The 22,545-nt window shown below is 42.6% G+C and overlaps 1 pseudogene; it reads right to left on the bottom strand.

Moving 5' to 3' along the window:
• Nucleotides 1–14,973: 14,973 nt before the first annotated feature.
• LOC124614462 lies at nucleotides 14,974–15,092 on the bottom strand (annotated as a pseudogene).
• Between the last annotated feature and the right edge of the window lie 7,453 nt (nucleotides 15,093–22,545).

The following is a 22,545-nucleotide window of genomic DNA, read 5'->3' on the forward strand; positions in this document are numbered from 1 at the left end:
TTACTACGCTTCAGTTTCGGACAACTTGCTGTCTTGATTCGTAGCGTAATTTTATTTGTATTTTAGTTTCTCATGATTTAGGGAGTTTATTTTTTATTTACTGTTGCTTCCATTTATGCATGATGATGTACGTCGAAGCAAGTCCGATACGTATTGTTAATGAAAAACAGCTTGTCATCGCTCTCTTGGCCAGCGGATTTTGAGAGCAAACACCACTGGACGCTTTCCGTTTTCCAAAAATAATATAGCCGGAAGTGCTGCTGTATTGTTCATGTGACAAGGAAATATTCGGAAAACGAAGGCTCCAAGGAAATATCATTATTCGAAATTTCAGTTTCACTTTTCTTGCATTGGAGGTAAGTAGGAAGCTTAAAAAATCGAATCAATAAAAAAGTAGTTCTATTATGATCTTTTTCTTGGAGCAAACCGACCTAGACCATGGGCACATATGTGGAACACTATTCGTCACATATTTTAAGTTAAATGTGGCACTAATTGAGAATTCATTTATCTCATGTTAACGATATCTGACAGAGTTATAATTTTCAGAAATGAACATATGAGTTGTTCTTAGCCGGCCGCGGTGGTCTAGCGGTTCTAGGCGCTCAGTCCGGAACCGCGGGACTGCTACGGTCGCAGGTTCGAATCCTGCCTCGGGCATGGATGTGTGATGTGCTTAGGTTAGTTAGGTTTAAGTAGTTCTAAGTTCTAGGGGACTGATGCCCACAGATGTTAAGTCCCATAGTGCTCAGAGCCATTTGAACCATTTTAGTTGTTCTTATGATTTTATTTCGATTACGTATTTACCGACATTCAATAAAGAAAAAAGTTACAAACATACCCAGAATTCGATAACAAAATCAGGAAATGGATTTACGTAACCTTTTCCTGTAACATCTTAAAATTTGTTACAGCAAAGATAGAAATGAAATGAAAACGAAGTAAACCTCTCCAAGTACACACACGCATACGAGCTCTGAGTTTTTGCAATGAGCTGTATACGGGTTACAGTGAGTTTAGTGATCTTCAGCGAGTTTCGTGCGTGACGAGACAATTCCGCATGTTGCTACCGATGTACACCTTACTCCACTGCATTTTGGCCTTATGCAGCAACAGTGGTTCAATGTTCCAAAAACAGAAAGTCATTGTTGGGAGTGTTTTATTAATAATGACCAGTTTCGCGCGGTTAGCGCATGCTCAGTTTATCTGTAATTAGTAACAAAAGTCGTGTTACATAGCAATTTATTTTAGAACCTTCCTTGAACCGGTCACCTGGTCAATAAAAACAAAATTTTCTATGACACTATGAGTCAGCAGTGCCAAAATTTAGGTAGCGTCCTTTTTTACTTTTTCGTGACTGCCGATTCTGCTCGTCTGTTTTGCTGCCTTTTGTCTCCTACCACCGTGTTTCACGTCCGATTTTCCCATTGTCTCAAAATTTTTTAAGCTTTTGTTTTTTGCGTTTTTCCTCCCCCCACCTGCCTCCATACGTTTAACATTTCCTATCCTTTCTCCTCTCACTCTCCTCCTAATTCTCCCTATTCATTTAGATTGACGTTTCAGTCCATCTTAATAGTTATCTTAATAGTTATTTTCTTTGTTACCACTAGTTCAATTTTTAAGAACATTTTTATTCTATCTAATAATTTTTAATTGGCTCTATGTAGCATTCACTTAATTTCAATCCCTTTCAACTTGACCGAGTGAGGTGGTGCAGTGGTTAGCACACTGGCCACTCATTCAGGAAAACGGCGGTTCAATCCCGCGTCCGGACATACTTATATAAGTTTCCTATGATTTCCCTAAATCACTTCAGGCAAATGCCGGGATGGTTCCTTTTAAAGGGCACGGCCGCGTTCCTTCTCTAATCCGAGATCTTGCTCCGTCTCTAATGACGTCTATCAGCGCTACCTCTCGGCGCTCTCGTTAAATTTCGTTCTCATGTCAATCCACTGTGCGTCCCACTCGCTTCAGCGTATACGTTGTCTAGAGCAGTATGTGTTTGCCACTGTGAAACATGGCTGCGATGAGGTAACCTACCTTCACATCGAATATTGCCATTGTTTGGTGAGTTTCTTTCTTGATTTCAGATCCTGCATTTGTTATTGCTGTAATTTTACACCTTTAACTTAAAGGTTTTCACTTGCCATTTCAAGCTTTCTAATGTCCATGTTTTACGATTGTGGTTTTCTCTTTAACGTCGTCATATCACCGGCTTATAAATATGACTAATGCGGTCTAAAAAATGGTTCAAATGGCTCTGAGCACTATGGGATTAACAGCTGGGGTCATCAGTCCCCTAGAACTTAGAACTACTTAAACCTAACTAACCTAAGGACATAACACACATCCATGCCCGAGGCAGGATTCGAACCTGCGACCGTAACAGTCGCGCGGTTCCTGACTGCGCGCCTAGAACCGCGAGACCACCGCGGCCTGCCTAATGCGGTCTCCGTTGGTCATGGCAAGTGAATCACACTTCTCACCTCTAGCTTATCTACCCTGCTGATAGGTACTAGACAAGTTCATGAATTAAGTGTTATGTAACAAGATTTTTGTTACTAATTACAGATAATCTGAAGATGCGCTAACAACACGAAACGCTTCATTATTAATAAAACACTCGCAACAGAGTTTTTTTCTACTTGTTGGAGAATTTCTGTCGATGAGTCTAGAGATGACACGGTTGCCGAGAGTTTCAAAGGAAATAGAAAATGTTTATCGAGGGAGAAACCGTCATAGATGACAAACAACGGTGTGCATGAACATCAGCTTCAACTGAATGAATCACCGTTCTCTACAAATAATTCCAAATCGTTTTTAATGCAGACTACGAAAAGCAGCAGTTTTATATGAAGTCAGTGCAAGTACATCATCAGCAATCCGCTTGACTAAAAATTTGATTATGACCATTTTACATTGTTTGCGAAGTGGTCCACGTACCCTCCAAATCATTATTTAACTGACATTCAGTTCCAATCCCCATGACCTCGATATCGCCCACAGCTTGTACCAGCTTTAACGATGAAATAGCAAACAACCGAAAAAGGATGAAGAAATTATAATTAAACTCACTGCTGCGATCGATTCAGTTTCCTTTTTAATTAAAGACCTAGGCACAGAAAATGTTAAAATTCATTTATCGGTCCTTACGTATTTATAAGAACTAAGAGGGAATAATGAGTTTTGAAAAACCAAGAACGAGGTAATAGGATTAAAAAGAATATAAGACAGGGAGGCGGTCTTCCTCTGTTTCTGTTCAGTCTGTGCGTCGCCAATAACGGAAATAGAAAATGAGTACAGGAATCCGGTTGAAATTCAGTGTGAAAGAATGTCAATCTTTTTTGCAGTGAATACATGGTGTGTCGTGGGGCGATCACTCTGTTTTTAAAATAATTGAAAAGCCACGATCGCTTCAATATCGTTTACTAGATGACGGGTTTCAGCACTCTGAAGCGTGATGATGTCTACCGGTGTTAGGCGAGCAGTGGTAGTTTCATGTGGTGACTTCAGTTTTGTATTTTATGGAAAGACCGACCATGAGAGCATTTTTTATTACTTTTTTATTCGTTGTAACAATGATATTTTTCAGATGGTCTACCTCATGTGCCATGAGGTCCATATGGTTTTATAAATGTTAATCCACGTTTGAGATCCGACGATGGCACCTTTAGAGTGCTGAAACTGGCCATCTAGTAAACGATATTGAAGCGATCGTGGCTTTTCAATTATTTTAAGAATGTCAATCATTCGCTGATGGCATTGCTATCCTGAGTGGAAGCGAGGAAGAATCAATGGATAAAATGAATAAAATGAACAATCTAGAGAGGACAGAATATCGATAGAGAACAAACCGAAGAAATTCGAAAGTAATATGGAGTGGCAGTAATGACATTAGCGATGAAGTTACCTCTAGAAAACTAAATTTTACTACTCCATATTTTATTCGAAGGACATAATTTATATTTCATGCACTAGTTAATTACAGTCAAAAGGTCTGCAGTGATACGTCACATACAAAATAAGTACAAAATGTCCTGTTTTACACCCTGTATTGACGCTTCCAGATTGCCGCGACCCGTGAATTGGTACCAACTGCGATTATAAATTTTACGAGGGTTTTGTAATGTAGGGATAACGTCAAAATTGGGACCACGGAGTAGACGAAGTTAAGAAATTCTACCACATCGGAGGGACCAACGGAGGAGGACGTAAAAAGCAGACTAGCACAAGCAAAGAGGGCATTCATGGCCTAAACAAGGCCCCTGATATCAAACATAGGTGTTAATTTCAAGAACAAATTCGTGAGAATGTACGACTGGACGGCAGCGTTGTGAATCATCGAAAAAATGGCTCTGAGCACTATGGGACTTAACTTCTGAGGTCATAAGTCCCCTAGAACTTAGAACTACTTAAACCTAACTAACCTAAGGATATCACACACATCCATGCCCGAGGCAGGATTCGAATCTGCGACCGTAACGGTCACGCGGTTCCAGACTGTAGCACCTCGAACCGCTCGGCCACTCTGGCCGGTGAATCATCGACTATGAGAAAACCGGAGAAGAAGTGAATGGAAGGGTTTGAGATATGGTGCTACAGAAGAATGTTAAAAACTAGGTGGGCTGATAAGGAATGAGGAGCTTCTGCGTGGAATCGACGGAAAAAGTAATGTACGGAAAACACTGACAAGAAGAAGGGAAAGGATGATAGGACTTGTGTTAAGACATTAGAGAATAACATTCATGGTACTAGAGGAAACAGTAGAGTGTAAAACTGCAGGGGAAGACAATTAATGGAATACATCCAATAAATAATTTAGCCCGTTTGATTGGCAAAGGACAGGAATTCGAGGCTGGCCGCAGTCAGAAGACTAATTAGGAAAAAAAGAAAAGTATTTCATCCTGTGAAGAAGGTGATTAAATTGTCAATAAAATCTTATGAAAATAATTTAATTTTTAGTGTATTTTGTAACATGAGTCGGTAGGAAAAGGTCTCAGGTTCTTCACGCTGGTTGCCGAAAGTCACGAGCACCTCCTCTAAACATCGCCTAAGCCAACAATATCGCAGCTGGTTGCTTGACTTACTGAGAACTGACGCATGTCGCTGTGCTTGTAGAGGCGAGGCGCTGATGCTTCGGTGGCGATGGGCTTTCGCGCTGAAGACTGTCGATGCGGACGGAGAGTTCTGTATTTAAGTGCAGCCGCGGCAGTTATCGCCAGCTCTGCGGTTTCCGGCCGCTGCTGACTCAGGGCAGACAGGAGCAGAGGTCGGCCGGGTCTTGCTGCCGTTGCCGCTGACTGGCCCGCACGCGTTTCGGCAGTTCCGGGAATCGTCACGTGCGAAACCCACCAGCGGCGCGGAAAATTTAGCGGGCTCAGGACTACAATCACGCGACTCACGCTGCCATAGAAGCAAACCCTTTACCGAGGAGGCTCTGGACCCCTCCTTCTGCTTCGTAAAATTACGTATCTGAAATTTTTTCAACTCAGGTTTAGCAAATTTTATAATGTTGTGAATAGCATTAATAGACGGAAGCATTGTTAAAAAATAATACTTAAATGAGCTATACTGAACAAAAGTCTTGCATACAACAAAGTTGTCATCTCCAGCCACGGAGCACATATTCAAGGGGGTTGTAGTTTTTTCGAAGGTCCGATGCACACTCAGGATCGCTGCTGACTGCAGTCACAGGCGCGACTCGCACACACAGGCGTGACGTCACATGTTCCGGAAACAAGAGTGCAATTGGCTTTTGTCGGCTGCTGTCGTCCGCTATTGCTTTCACCCCTTGGTGAAAGACTGGTACACATCTGCTTCAGTACCGGAATCCAGAGAGCATTTAGTTTCACCTCTTTCTCTTTCCGGTTAAAATTGTTTTAGTGTTTGGTAATTTCTGTGTATTCGTCCATAATATCTGTTAGTGGATGCTAGTACCTGAGTCTCATCAAATCGAATCTGCTGGTCTCCTGCTTACAAATCATCAAAATGGCTCTGAGCACTATAGGACTTAACATCTATGGTCATAAGTCCCCTAGAACTTAGAACTACTTGAACCTAACTAACCTAAGGACATCACACAACACCCTACAAATCATCTTCCACAACAGATGATCTGTCAGTTTCTCCTCTTCTATAACTGCTCTTGTGTTCTTCTAGTCCTTTTCCGATCGTTCTTTTAGTAGCACTCAAGTACACGGCTCCAAAACTAGACGCGGTTTGCGTGTGTCCTTGGCAGACTTGAGTTGTTCCTGTTATCTTCCGGGTTATTTTTTAGATTACAGCGGTTTTGCCAAATCTTTATTACTCAGTTAGCAGTCTCTTTTGTGAACGGGAATAAAACCGTCGATTTTGCAGACGCTAGTACATCTCAGAGATATCTTTGTGGCTGGCTTATACACCACTGGCCAATAAAATTGCTACACCAAGAAGAAACGCAGATGATAAACGGGTATTCATTGGACAAATATATTATACTTGAACTGACATGTGATTACATTTTCACGCAATTTCGGTGCATAGATCCTGAGAAATCAGTACCCAGAACAACCTCCTCTGGCCGTAATAACGGCCTTGATACGCCTGGGCATTGAGTCAAACAGAGCTTGAATGGCGTGTACAGGTACAGCTCCCATGCAGCTTCAACACGATACAACAGTTCATTAAGAGTAGTGACTGGCGTATTGTGACGAGCCAGTTGCTCGGCCACCATTGACCAGACGTTTTCAATTGATGAGAGATCTGGAGAATGTGCTGGCCAGGGCAGCAGTCGAACATTTTCTGTATCCAGAAAGTCCCGTACAGGACCTGCAACATGCGGTCGTGCATTATCCTGCTGAAATGTAGGGTTTCACAGAGATCGAATGCAGGGTAGAGCCACGGGTCGTTACACATCTGAAATATAACGTCCACTGTTCAAAGTGCCGTCAATGAGAACAAGAGGTGACCGAGACGTGTAACCAAAGGCACCCCATACCATCACGCCGGGTGATAGGCCAGTATGGCGATGACGAATACACGCTTCCAATGTGCGTTCACCGCAATGTCGCCAAACACGGATGCGACCACCATGATGCTGTAAACAGAACCTGGATTCATCCAAAAAAATGCCGTTTTGCCGTTCGTAAACCCAGGTTCGTCATCGAGTACACCATCGCAGGCGCTCCTGTCTGTGATGCCGCGTCAAGGGTAACCGTAGCCATGGTCTCAGAGCTGATAGTCCATGCTGATGCAAACGTCGTCGAACTGTTCGTGCAGATGGTTGTTGTCTTTCAAACGTCCCAATCTGTTGACTCAGGGATCGAGATGTGGCAGCACGATCCGTTACAACCATGCGGATAAGACGCCTGTCATCTCGACTGCTAGTGATACGAGGCCGTTGGGATCCAGCACGGCGTTCGGTATTACCCTCCTGATCCCACGGATTCCGTATTCTGCTAACAGTCATTGAATCTCGACCAAAGCGAGCAGCAATGTCGCGATACGATAAACCGCAATCGCGATAGGCTACAATCCGACCTTGATCAAAGTCGGAAACGTGATGGTTCGCATTTCTCCTCCTTACACGAGGCATCACAACAACGTTTGTGTATGAGAAATTGGTTGGAAACTTTCCTCATGTCAGCTCGTTGTAGGTGTCACCACCGGCGACAACCTAGTGTGATTGCTCCGAAAAGCTAATCATTTGCGTATTGCAGCATCTTCTTCCTGTCGGTTAAATTTCGCGTCTGTAGCACGCCATCTTCGTGGTGCAGCAATTTTAATGGCCAGTAGTGTAGCTATTTATATCGCAGCGGACAAATATCAAGTCTTCAGCAACGCATTGCTGAGATGTTCCAGTTCCGATTCGAGCGACTCTAGTTTACATATGTTCCTCGCTCAGTAAGTTACATTTTACAACTAAATAAATTAGAAATTGTATAAACGTCTATTTCCACCAAAATAGTTTTCTTATCGACTTTAGCCTACTGAAACTGGGTTTACAAGATGCTGCAGTCACTGACGTTGTCATAAATATAATCAAACTTGAATCTTCCTGGCAGGTTAAAACTGTGTGCCGGACCGAGTCTCGAACTCGGGACCCTTGCCTTTCGCAGGCAAGCACACAGTTTTAATCTGCCAGGAAGTTTCACATCAGCGCACACTCCGCTGCAGAGTGAAAATCTCATTCTGGCATCATGAAACTTGTTTAGGCGCTTGGACAAGCATCTCTTAACTTATACTTTGAAAAGAACATGTAAAATAGACAACGACGTAAGTACTTTACGTTCGATGAGGATAGAAGCTGAACCAGTGAATCAAAATTTCTCACAGCCAAGACTTGAATACAGATGTCCTGCTTATTAGGCAACTGTGCTAATCACCACCCTATCATAGCATTGTGGCTACCAACGCCCTTCCTAACATAAATTCACAGCTTCAGGTAATTTTCCTCAGTCCGTGCGCCTATGGTAGCAATAAAGGTGTTGTGATAAGCACATCTGCCTAGTAAGTAGGAGACCTCGGTTCAAGCCCTGGTTGTGGCACAAAAGTAATTTATTATTTCAGCCTCTATCCTTATCGAAGATAAAGTTGAGACTCACTTGTCTCCAGGAAAATATAATTCCATCAAATCAACGTCATTACTCTTCATCAGCCCTACCATCTGGAACTTAAAGCATCTATTTCGTTATCTAGCTCCGATGAATCAATATCTGCTATATTTAGCAACAAAATAAGTTGTATAATTTTCAAGATAAGATACAGAATTTTCCTTTATGGCATTTCCTGATAGGAAATTAAAGTTAGGTGAAATGGTGTGATTTACGTGAAATCTGCTTCTCATTTCACTTAAAACTCTAGCAATACTTGGAAGTACTCTAGTTCAGTCACGCTCCAGTCCTCAACCGATAGAAATCTGCAGAAATAAGAAACCTTCACCCAAATAGCGTATTTGCTTCAGCATTCGCTGCCCGACTTTTGAGAACCTAGAATACCGTAGCGGAGTAGCAGCATGAGCTCCATTATTGAACATAGGCTATTTGTGTAGGCGGCGGCTGTGTGAACCGTGTACATTGTTGCCATAGCTTGTGAGCGACAGGCGTCAGTTTTGTAATAGCCGTTTCTTTGTGATGCTGATTCCACGAAATGGCACTGTGACGTCAGTGTGCGTTTACAGTCGCCTCTTTTAGTAGGCGGAAGATAGAAACGCGAAGGGCAGGAGAACTCAGGGGTCTCCCCTGTTTAATTCTTCAACTACATTTCTTTTTTTCAGTTAGTTTCTGCGCCCTCTCTGTGCCTGCACCCCCACGGAATAGCCCGGGATGGGGAAACCAACTGGTTAAAACCATTACCGGTGTCTTTGTTCTGGATGATCAGCATTTTTCGGTGTTTGTTTGGTCACTGTTGTAACAAGCGCTTTTATTTTTTACTAATAAACAGATAAAAAATCTGAAACATTAATGAGCCATAGCAGCAGGGATAAAATTTCTCGTTTTTAAGTAATCTTTTTAAAAAAACGAGTAATTTTTATTAGTAAAAGTTGCATTGCTTTGAAATATTGCGTTGTTACAGAAAGTATTACTTTACTAACGATGTTGACAGGGACAAGCAACAAAAGCGTGATACAGGATTGCTGGTACAGCATTGACGAGATAATTGTCATGTTATCATGTGGTGTGGCCTATCATATGGTACGCGTGTACATTCAACTTGCAAGACTTGCCCAAACTGGAGTAAACGGTTCTTTCTCACTATCGTCCTCGGACATCAGTTGTATTACAGAGCGGCACCATCCCTATTCTGGAAGTATCTTGTTAAAGACGGTATCAGTGAAGTACAGTGATCCTTTTTCTGTAAAAAGCTAAAAACTGGAGGAGCCACAACAAACTTAAAATGAAAATAGAAAGCAGCTGGTCTGCTGCCTGTAACTGCACAACATTCATTTATCTGCTTTTAGCCCTTAGAAACGGACAAATTAACACGAAAAATAGAGTTCTTCAACTTTCACCCTTCAGCACTAACTATTCGTAATGTCCAAATAGTGACATGATCACCGATTACAAAATAATTTTTGAGCAGAGTTTATGAAAATGAGAATCAATAGGAGAATACTGGTAATCTTTTATAGTAGTCAACCACTTACCGCTATTCGACAAAAACAGCGAATGGTGCACGGACTTCAGTTTCTTTTACTTGCCTATTTAGTTTAATATTTTATTCTATGTATCTTGTAACAGCGGGAGTCAAAATTTTTCAGTGTTTGTTAGATTTCTACATTTATTACAGGAAATGATAGCAATAAAAGACCGAAAGTCGGTTATTTCAGAAACCGGCTGTTTTGAGCGATTTGAACCGTCCATTTAAACTGCCGTTCAAAAAAAAACCGGTACAACCGGAAACCGGTTGTTTCAGCGATGACCGCCATCCCTACCCTGAGTTGGTGTGTGTGTTGCGGCTTGCACACCCACTCAAAACTTGTGGATAATGCTATCTCATTTTCATTTTACGAGGGTCATAACCAACTTTATAACACACCTTCTTAATGACAGTCACATGAGCATTTCACATTGCCATAACCAGTTTCCACCTGACAGTCATCACCTTCAGAGAAAAAGAGAAAACTTTTGAATCATCGTGTAATCTACAAAATCTGCCAAGTAACTATCTACGTAATGATGAGTATGATGGTGTGTAAAGGCATATCCTGCAAGCAGTTTACATTGTATTGTCAACAAAACTGACGAAAACAGTAGACAGATTCGGAGTGGCGTAGGGGGAGCGACATCCTCTCTTTGTCTACTGATATTTTGGCAGATTTTATAGTTAAAGTAATATGATATGACTTTTTAACATTATTTTAAAATTTATATGTTGGACCCACAATAAACCATAGAGATGCATCTCTTGTGATCTATGGCTATTAACAGTCGTTATATCTAAGACGAGTCTCATATAATCCTGATGCAAAGTTCCAGTTTTCGGATTAATTGTAGCCTGTACCGAAAATCGTTCATAAGCCGTTCAGGAATGTAGGCCGAATTACTGGTTTTACAATCGCATGGCCTATAGTGGTTCTTTACCGGTTAACTACAGCTCCACATGTTGCTTGACAATGCTCCTTCCCGCCCTTTGTGGATTGCTGCACCGTAAATAATAGCTGACAGATGTATGTGGTCTGAATATGTCGTATCGTTGTCGGGGAGCCTCCTTAATGTACAGTTTCAGAAAGAACGGATTGCTCGTGGTGAATAAATTTAACGCTGATAGTCAGGAGGATATAAGATGAAAATCAACAAAGGCAAAATAAGGATAATGGAATGTTTCGAATTAAATCGGGTGATGCTGAGGGAATTAGATTAGGATATGAGACACATTAAGTAGTAAATGAGTTTTGCTATTTGGGGAGCAAATTAACTCACGATGGTCGTAGTAGAGAGGATATAAAATGTAGACTTGCAATGGCAAGGAAAGCGTTTCTGACGAAGAGAAATTTGTTAACATCGAGTATAGATTTAAGTGTCAGGAAGTCGTTTCTGAAAGTATTTGTATGGAGTGTAGTCATGTATGGAAGTGAAACGTGGACTGTAAATAGTTTAGACAAGAAAAGATTAGAAGCATTCGAAATAAGGTGCTACAGAAGAATGCTGAAGATTAGATGTGCAGATCACATAACTAATGAAGACGTATTGAATAGAATTCGGGAGAAGAGAAATCTGTGGCACAACTTGACTAGAAGAAGGGATCGGTTGGTGGGACATGTTCTGAGGCATCAAGGGATCACCAATTTAGTATTGGAAGCAGCATGGAGGGCAAAAATCGTAGAGGGAGACAAAGAGATGAATACACTAAGCAGATTCAGAAGGATGTAGGTCGCAGTAGGTACTGGGAGATGAAGAAGCTTGCACAGGATAGAGTAGCATGGAGAGTTGCATCAAACCAGTCTCTGGGCTGAAGACCACAACAACAACAACAACAACAACAGAGTCAGTCCTTTGGGCTGACGTGAAGATTCTGGTTTAGGAGTCTCCAGTCAACACTTATTCAGGCCCGCTCATTGGTGCAATCCGAGCTGCTGAATTTGTACGACTGTCTTCTGGGACGCTAAAACGTTAGCAGCAGTTTACAGCACGTCGCTATCCATTCCGTCGCGAAAAAGTCCGAGGACATTATGAACATCTATTTAAAGCATTAGTTCTGTAAAATAACAAAACATTTCATACAGTTACAAAACTGAACAGGATTAACCAGAAAATTGGCGCAACACTTATAACAACCATACACAATTCTCAGAATGTTATAAGTACTTTAGTAATTTGATTTTGAATTAATAGTCGTATATCTTGGTCCGAGTAGTATTATTATTATAAAGAAATTACAAATAATTCTGGAAAATAAGTCCTATAAATTATTTTTAAAAATGAATAAAAATTCTTAGAGGCCGTATTGGCTGTACATACGTTCCTTTATTAGGCAACACGACCGGTTTCAAATCATTATAGGTGCATCTTCAGGTGACAACAACTTTTCATCTCATAACGCTAGAGTGTATGTACGATGTCGCAAGGGTCAAGTTATAAACCGATTAATTTCGTGACCTCTTAAAAAGTTAAGAGGAATGCATTTGGCACATACAAGATCTTCGCCAGATGGATAAAACCATAGTTCATGTAGGTCACCTGTAAAACTGTGGTAAGAAGGTAGTGAAGGAACTACGAAAGTTTAAAATGGTCATTGGTTGTAGTTTATATTATTAGCTCTCAGTGACCTCTTATACAGTGTGACTTTTACAACAGCCCACTGTAATGTATATGAGATAAAATGGACTCTCAGTAGCCTATCACAGGACAGCCACTTTACATTTTCATCGCTCCTTCACCACTATCTTAGCACAGTCTTATATACACCGAAGCGCCAAAGAAACTGGTATAGGATTGCATATTCAAATACAGAGATATGTAAACAGGCAGAATACGGTGCTACTGTCGCCCAACGCCTATATAAAACAAGTGTCTGGCGCAGTTGTTAGGTCGGTTAAGATTTAAGTGAGTTTCAACGTAGTCTTATAGTCGGCAGACGAATGATGCGACTCTGCATCTCCTAGGTAGCGATGAAGTGGAGATTTTCGCGTATGACCATTCCAGGAGTGAACCGTTAATATCAGGAATCCGGTAAAACATCAAATTTCCGATTTGCTGCAGCCGGGAAAAGATCATCCAAGAACAGGACTACCGACGACTGAAGAAAATCGTTCAGCTCGACAGAAGTGCAACCATTCCGCAAATTGCTGCAGATTTCAATGCTGGGCCATCAAATAGCCTCAGCGTGCGAACCATTCAACGAAACATCATGGATATGGGCTTTCGGAGCCGAAGACCCACTCGTGTACCCTTCATGGCTGCACGACACAAAGCTTTACGCCTCGCCTGGGCCCGTCAACACCGACATTGGACTGTTGATGACGGTAAACATATTGCTCGGTCGGACCGAGTCTCGTTTCAAATTGTATCGTGCGGATGGACGTGTACGGGTATGGAGACAACCTCTCGAATCAATGGACCATGCATATCAGCAGGGGACTGTTCAAGTTGGTGTAGGCTCTGTAATGGTGTGGGGTGTGTGCAGTTGGAGTGATGTGGGATCCCTGATAGGTCTAGATACGACTTTGACTGGTGACACGTACGTAAGCATTCTGTCTGTTCACCTGCATCCATTCATGTCCATTGTGCAATCCGACGGACTTGGGCAATTCCAGCAGGACAATGCGACATCCCACAGATCCAGAATTGCTACAGAGTGGCTCCAGGAATACTCTTCTGAGTTTAAACACTTCCGCTGGCTACCAAATTCCCCAGGCACGAACATTATTGAGCGCATCTGGGATGCCTTGCAACGTGCTGTTAGGAAGAGACCTCCACGCCCTCGTACTCTTACGGATTTTTGGACAGCCCTGCAGGATTCATGGTCTCAGGTCCATCCATAACTACTTCAGACATTAGTCGGGTGCATGCCACGTCGTGTTAGGGCACTTCTGCGTGCTCTTTTGGGCCCTACATGATATTAGGCAGGTGTACCAGTTTCTTTGGCTCCTCAGTGTAGATGATCTGTATGAACTATGGTTTTACGAATATGGCAGATATCTTGTCTGTGCTAACTGCACTCCTCTTTTAATCTGAACTGAATTTTAGGACTATGCTTAATGATCCTAGTTTTTAGACTCTTGAGTTTATTATAAAAGAGCTTTGGTGCATTATGGAGTATGAGTTCTGACCTTTCCGACGTTCACCTTGTGGCGCATAAAACCCAAGTTTAGTCATTCGATGATCAATTACTCAATCCATTTCCAGATTGAATGACGGGACGTAGTACTCTCTTTCTAGCCTCATGAAGTGAAACGTTATCTCTTGAAGATGCACCTGTAATGGTGTGAAACCGGTTGTGTTGCCTAATAAAGGGACTGTGTACAGGTAATACGACCTTGGGAAGTTTCATTAATTAAAAAAGGAATTTAAGAGGATTTTTAAAATTTTGGAGAGTTTTTGGAAATTTCTTTACAGTGACAATAAAGTAACAATGTATAAACGAAGCTGTGGTTCCCCTGACTACCAAATGGGATGTACCGAATAATATTACTTGAAATTACTCGGTAACAAGCCAGTGGAAACGACCACGAACAACTTGTGAAGTTACGAGTATGTATCCAGTATTCATATGCACATTGTTTATTTGTAGCATTTGTAGCTTGTAATCGGCAACAAAAATTACAATGGACTTAAATTTTCCTCACTTATCTTTCTCCGTCCGTACAGGCGTCAGAAGACTCAACGGTGCCGACCGACGGAGTGCCATCCCCAGCTGATAGGCGTCCCTGGATACGGAGGGACATGTGGTCGGCACACTGCTCTCCTGGTCGCTGTCAGCTTACGTGACCGCAGCCGCTGCTTATCAGCCAGGTAACTCGTCAATTGGCCCTACAAGGGCTGAGTGCACCCCGCTTACCAACAGCGCTCGGTAGCTCGGACGGTCGCCCATCCAAGTTCTAGCCAAGCCCGACAGAGCTTAACTTCGGTGATCTGACGGAAACCGGTGTTAACCACTACGGCGAGGCCGTTGGATTTCCGCACTTACAGCGTAGATCAAAACATTTTGCTTCTAGTGAGCTGCATAATCTCACTTCATTATGGGTTGTTAATTGGTCGGGCAAGTTAAATTTGCAACGTATCCCTTCAACTTCGTGCAACAGTCAGCCCACAGGTCGAGGGGCAAGAACAGGGAACTTATAAATTGTTGTGAAAGAAGTTGCCTTCTTTCGCTTTCGTATTGGTGAGCGACAGTAAATGCTAAAAGTCGTTTATAAACTTTAATCATCATACTTTACTTACAAACTTTGTATACATGTTATATGTTTGTGAGTTACGAACTAGAGACGATGGCAAAATCTGAAAGTCAGCAGTTTTCGTAACTTTAACATATTTCTAGTTAATTACGTTGAAATCTGCAGAAACTACGTTAGACATATGTGGAAGCCACTATGAGGTAAACGGGTTACGTACCGCTGTTGCGTAGTGCATATTTTCTGGACAGGCTTCCTTTCATGTATACAACAGGGCCTCACAGGTCTGTGCTAATGAGACTGTGAAGACTGAGATAATAACTGGGAATAAAACAGGTCTTCTCAGAGAGCTCCACTGTCTGCAAGTTTGACTTGCAAACTGACGCCCTACTAATCCTGAGCTTCGGATGCTAGGGTTCATCTCGAGCGAGTACATTACCAGAGTCCTTGTCATGAGGATCTAATGATATGACAGAAACTCACCACTCACAGTTTGAACTGGAGCATGCCACTGAAATATCCTACCACTTGGTAAAGCCCGCCGAAATATCAACAGAATGGAAATGGAATGCAGCAACCAATTTTGCAACAGGGCGTATAATGTTGACCAAAACTGACTCCATTGGTTTTCTTCCAGCTGGTACCAACGAGCGAGGCGGCGCAGTGGTTAGTTTACTGGACTCGCATTCAGGAGGACGACGGTTCAAACCCTCGTCCGACCATACAGATTTACGTTTTTCGGTTATTTCTCCAAGTCGCTCCAGGCAAATGCTGGGGTGGCGCCTTTAAAAGGGCACTGCCGATTTTCGTCCCTATCCTTGACGAAATACGAGCTTGTGCTCCGTCTCTAATGGCCTCGATGTCGACAGGACGTAAAACCGAATAATCTTTCCTTCTTTTTCCAGTTGGTATCCCTGCACGTAAGCTCACAGGTTGTATATCAATAAAATGACAGCGTCGTGCGGGAAGAGATTGGATGGAAGAACGAGATAGATGTACATAGAATAGGGTAGTGTGTTTTTCTACGACGGAGCTACCTTCATAGGATGACGAAGGAACGATAAGGCATTGTAAATCAGTATGCAATGCAAATCGTGCTAATTGAATGCTTTTAAACCTGTAATTATTGTTCTGACACTTCTAGTGTTGCAGTCGGTGTGTTGCTTGAGCAACATGTATGCATAAATGGCAACGTTCAGAGTCCGTATACAAATGAATTACTCTTCATTAGGTGCAGACAGCTAGGAGAAAATAAGTCAGGACACGTTTCTAACATAGCAGTAATATGGTGTAGCAGATTTTCTGTCATCAGTGATCAGCAACAACTCATTGTGAATAAGATGATTCACAAAGATCCTCAAATGTGGTAATCTTGACAATACAGTAAGCTCACCGGACAGAATATTCGTAACTGACTCGAACAAATGATTGTCGCAAGGACTGACTGTTAAATGCGAAGAAGCGAGCGGATAGGTGAAAACATTGATAGCCGCTGCGAGAAGGACATATCTAAGGGTGTAGTAGAAGAAGAAATAGGAGCCGACGGGGAAGAGATAGGGAATCAAGTACTAGAGTCAGAATATAAGAGTTTTGGACGACTTGAGCTCAAATAAGGCAGAAGGGGTAGATAACATCCCATCAGGAGTTCTACAATCTTTAGGGAAAGTGACAACGAAACGACTATTCACGTCGCTGAGTAAAATGTATGAGACTGACGAATTAACATCAGACTTTCGGAAAAACATGGTACATACAAGTCGGAAAACTGCAAAAGCCAACATATGCGAGAATTATCGCATAGTCAGCTTAACAGCTCAAGCTTCCAGTCTGCTGACAAGAATAGTAAACAGAAAAAAATGGAAAAGAAAATTGAGGATCTGTTAGACGATGATCAGCTTGGCTTTAGAAAAGGAAAAGGCAGCAGAGAGACAGTTCTTACACTGCGGTTGATAATAGAAGCGACAAGCGAGACTGATGAAAAATCAAGACACTTTCGAGGGATTTTTTGACCTGTAAACAGCGTGCGACAAAGTAAACTGGTGCAAGATGTTCTCAGTTATGAGAAAAACAGGGATAAGGTACAAGCAAATGTGGGTAATATACAATATGTACAAGAACCACAAGACCAGAAGACCAAGACCAAAGTGGCCGAATTAAAAAGGATGTAAAACAGGGCTGTAGTCTTTTGCGCCTACTGTTCAGCAGTGAGGAAAATAAAAGGTTCAAGAGTGGGATTAAAATTGATGATGAAAGGATATAACTGCTAAGATTCGCTGATTATATTGCTATTCTTGGTGGAAGTGAAGAGGATTGACAGGATCTGCTGAATACAATGAACAGTCTAGAGAGTACAAAAAATTGAGTGAGAGCAAATCGAAGAAAGACGAACGTAATGAGAAGTAGAGAAATGAGAGCGGTGAGAAACGTACCTCAGATTTGGGGATCACGGAGTATGCGAAGTGAAGAAATTCTGCTACTTGGGCAGCAAAATAGCCCATGATGGACCGAGCAAGGAGGACATAAGAAGGGAGACTAATACTCTGGCCAAGAGAAGTCTGTTAGTATCAAACATCGGCCTCAATTTGAGAAAGAAATTTCTGAGAATGTACGGTAGAAGCATAGCATTGTATGTTATGAAACATGAACTGTGGGAAAAACGGAACGAAAGAGAATAGAAGTGTTTAAGATACGGTGCTCTAGAATAATGTTGAAATTTAGGTGGACTGATAAGAAATAACGAGGTTCTCCGCAGAATCTTGGAGGAAAGGGATATATGGGAAAAACTGACATGAAGAAGGGATATGATGATAAGACATCTGCTAAGACATCAATGAATGGAGGATGGATGTTGGAATACATCCAGAAAATAACTGAGGACATAACCTGCAAGTGCTACTCTTAGATGAAGAGATTGGCACAGGTTAGGAATTCGTGGTAGACCGCATCAAACCAGTCAGGAGCCTGATGACTCCAGAAAAAAACTCAAAAGACCACACGGGTCGCTATGGAGCCATGCCAACGGTGTGCAATTGGTACCAAGCAGTCGTATGCCCGTCCAGAGCTGACGAAAATCACGTCAGTGAAGTGGTTTGTAATACCAGTCGGTTGTACAGAATCAGCATACTATGATGTGTCGACGAGGTCACCTGACAGAATGACAAAGCAGCTATCGTATTTGGACGATCACATGACCGTACCGTGAATGAAGTTGTTCATTCTATTGGTGTATCAATAAATTGTACAACGTATCTTTCAAGAAATGGTGTACTATTCACAAGCATGTAGTGCGGCATAAGAGCAGTAGTGATAAAAAGACCCGCACTGACAGGAATCATAAGCAAGTATCACTCCATGTAATTGACAATCGGTTTAAAACATGACTGTCATTACTGCTGTCGGTGAACGCAGATCCATCTAAATTTAGATTCCGAGTGAACATTGTGAATTATGAAACGGATTGCATGCAACAGACATTTGGAGTGGGATATATCACATAGGGCCATTTCTCATAGCGGAGTACAAAGCTGAGTTTTTTCGATGGGCCAAATAACGCAGGGAATGGTCACTAGCTGATTGGAGTCGAGTGCGCCCAGGCCCAACGAAGCGAAGTATGGAGTTGTATGGAGAGTGTACTCCAGGCTATCTGTGCTTATGTGCTTATCATACCATTACTTAGATCACACATTGAGGTTGTCGTGAACATAAAAAAGGGTTCCAGACTCCAGGACAAAACAGAAAAAAGTGTGCACCATGAAGGAATTGCCCAAATGGAACGAAAATCGGTAGATGTGATGGTACAGGCAAACAAATGGTTACAAGTTCAGAAAAAGCGAATGATTTATTCAAAGGAATGAATTTTACGAATTGAGCAAGCCAGTGTCGCTTTGGTCCACCTTGGGCCCTTATGCAAGTAGTAATTCGGCTTTGCATTGATTGACAAAGTTGTTTGACGTCCTTCTGAGGGATGTCGTGTCGTATTCTGTCCAACTGGCGTGTTAGATCTTCACAATCCCGAGCTGGTTGAAGGCCCTGCCGACAATGGTCCAAACGTTGTCAATTGGGGAGAGATCCGGCGACGTTGCTGGCCAAGATGGTGTTTGAAAAGCACGAAGACAGTCAGTAGAAAGCCTTGCCATGTGCGGGCGGAAATTATCTTGCTGAAATGTAATCCCAGGATGGCTTGCCGTGAATGTCAACAACACGGAGAATAGAATATCTTCGAGGTGCCACTCTGCTGCAATGATGGCATGGATGGCAACAAAAGGGGTTCTGCCATAAAATGATGTGGTACCCCAGACCATCACTCCTAGTTGTGGGGCAGTATGGCGAGCGACAGTCAGGTTGGTATCCCACTGCTCTCTGGGGCGACTACAGACGCGTCTTAGATGGTCACTGTGGCTCAATTCGAATCCGGCACTCACCACTGAAGGCAGTTCTACTCCAGTCACTGAGATTCCATGCCAAAGACGTGTATGGAGATACCCTGCACAGCAGTAGGGTACCAACCTCACTCTCACTCGTCATACGGCCCGAAGACAAGGAGTGATGGTCTGGAGTGCCGTTACATTTCATACCAGGAACCATTTGGTTGTCATTCGTAACACCCTTAGAGCACAGCGGTACGTCCATTATACACCTCGTTTTGTTGACCTTCATGACGAGTTATCGTGGGCTTACATTTCAACAAGATAATGCCCGCCCGCACACGGATATGGTTTCTACTGCTTGTTTTCGTACCTGCCGAACTCTACCTTCATCAGTAAGGTCGCCGCATCTATTCCCAATTGAGAACGCTTGGAGCATTATTGGCAGGGCCCTCCAAATAGCTCGGGATTTTGACAATCTAACGCGCCAATTGCACAGAATTTGACATGATATGCTTCAGGAGGACGTCCGACATCTCTGTCAAGCAATGCCAAGCCTAGTAACTGCTTGCATAAGGGCCAGAGATGGACAAAAGCGTTACTGTAAGAAAATGAAACACCTACAGCCGTCCTTATAATGTCATCTATTGTGTAGTTACCAGTTTCGGCGCTTCAATGCACCATCATCAGGCTTTACACAATGTTGAAAGAGTCATTACGATCCATACATACGATGCATCAGCGGGCATGATTAGAATTTACTATAATTAAAGAAGTTAAACTCACGATCTAGACGGAAAACTGAAACATAAGAAAAATCATCGCTCACTCATGAAGACTTTTTCCATAGTTTCAGTTGATATTTCTGGAAATTGGTGGTAAAAACCTTTCAGTATGGTTAATACCACCTGAAGTCCAATGCGCAATTGAGACTTGATGAATTCGAGAGGTCTGGAAACCCACAACTGAGATTTGATGTATTCTAAAAGTCTGGAAACCATTAACATCATACATATACTAAATAGACAGTCAGAGCAAAGTGATCGGTAAGTGGTAACTGTAGCAGTCGCTCCATCGTGCACAAAACTTGTACTATAGAGTGCTTGGTCTAATGCAAAATGTGAAGACCAGTGTGCTTAAAAGTGCTCTATTGTGAATTGAGTGTCACAACCATTCAACTCATGGAGATGAATGAGCTTTTCTGTACAATGGGAGTCTGGAAGGAAGTGTGAGTCCTGCTCTACAATATTAGCCGTTGAGGGGGCATACCCGTTCAAAAATTGTTCTGAGCACTATGGGACTTAACTTCGGAGGCCATCAGTCCCCTAGAACTTTGAACTACTTACACCTAACTAATCTAAGGACATCACACACATCCATGCCTGGTTCCAGACTTTAGCGCCTAGAGCCGCTCGGCCACACCGGCCGGCCGGCACACCCGTCCTCGAGTGCAAAATCATCTTTGGCAAATGTTCCACAAACCAGAACACTAAATCCCCAATTTGTTCTCTTGCTCCAGTACTGCCTCTAAACATTTTCTCCGGCCAGATTCATAATAATAATGAGCAGGTGAATGGAATACCAATACTGTTTGCTCTAGTATGTTCTTCTGAACGCAGGTTCTTCAGTGCACTTATCATATAAAGACACTGAGGTTCCTTGTTTGGATGCACCTGTGTTGGAAAATGGTGACTTTTTAAAACGTGTTATGGGTCTGTGTTATATTGCCGTAACGAGCAGCACCTCGCAGTGTTTCGACTTGAAACACGTTCGACAGAGTTCCGGTGATGTCATTCTAAAGGGCTTTAAGGACAAAGTCCTATCATTGGAGGCTCATATATTTTTATTTTTATCCACTAAACAAAATTGACGTTTTCCGCTTACAGCTAACATAAGACTAAATATGTTGTTATTAACGCGCAAAAACTTTACAATCCTTCTTTCCGAAGTCCCTGCTACGAGGGTCATTCATTAAGTAATGCAACACACATGTTTTCTGAAAGCAGGTTGGCTTTATTCAGGATTCCAATAGACTAAATTATTTTCCACGCTTTTGGCTGCACAACCCTGTTTCCCAAAATAATCTCTGATCAATGCGACGGCTTTAAGCCACCTGACTGAGAGGGCCTGTTTACCAGCCGGCATTGCACCACTCTACTGGTCGACGCCGGAGTCAACTGTATGCTGTGTCAGCAACCTCTCCATATTCCACACAGAGCTGCTCCCTTCATTGGGCCAAACAGATGGAAGGTACGACGTCCAGGGTGGGTGACGAGCAGCCCGTTGAAGTTTCTTCAGCTCCTCTCAGACGCGTAGACTTGTACTAGTCGTTGCGATGTCATGGAGAAGAAGTTCGTTTTGTTTCCATTCTTGTGACGACGAACAGACTGAAGTTGTTTCTTCTGTTTCCTGTCGGTAGCATGACATCAGAGTTGATCGTTGCACCACGAGGGCGACATCAAACACAATAACCCCTTCAGGGTCTTCCTCGCCATGACTTTACTGGCTGAGGGTGTGACTTTCAAGTTTCTCTTCGGAGGAGAGGTGGTGTCGTACCACTCCATGAACAGTAGTTTTGCCTGCGGTTCGTAGTGGTGAACACATGTTTCAGCGCCCGTGACAATGTTCGACAAAAAATTGTCACGACCAGTCACGTAACGCGCATGTAATTCCGCACAGATGGTCCTTCGTTGTTCTTGATGACATTCTATTAGGAGAGTGTGGAAGAGTGTGTGATCACTACCAACAGAGACGTCCAGCTGACCAGCGAGAGGTTTGATTGTGTTCCATCGATAAGCTCGAATGAGAGTGTCCGCACGCCACAGTTTTGCAGCAGTCACAATTGTGTGCGGCCGGCCGGCTCGCCCAACG

This window comes from Schistocerca americana, chromosome 4, assembly GCF_021461395.2.
Source record: "Schistocerca americana isolate TAMUIC-IGC-003095 chromosome 4, iqSchAmer2.1, whole genome shotgun sequence".
Classification (NCBI taxonomy): Eukaryota; Metazoa; Arthropoda; class Insecta; order Orthoptera; family Acrididae; genus Schistocerca; species Schistocerca americana.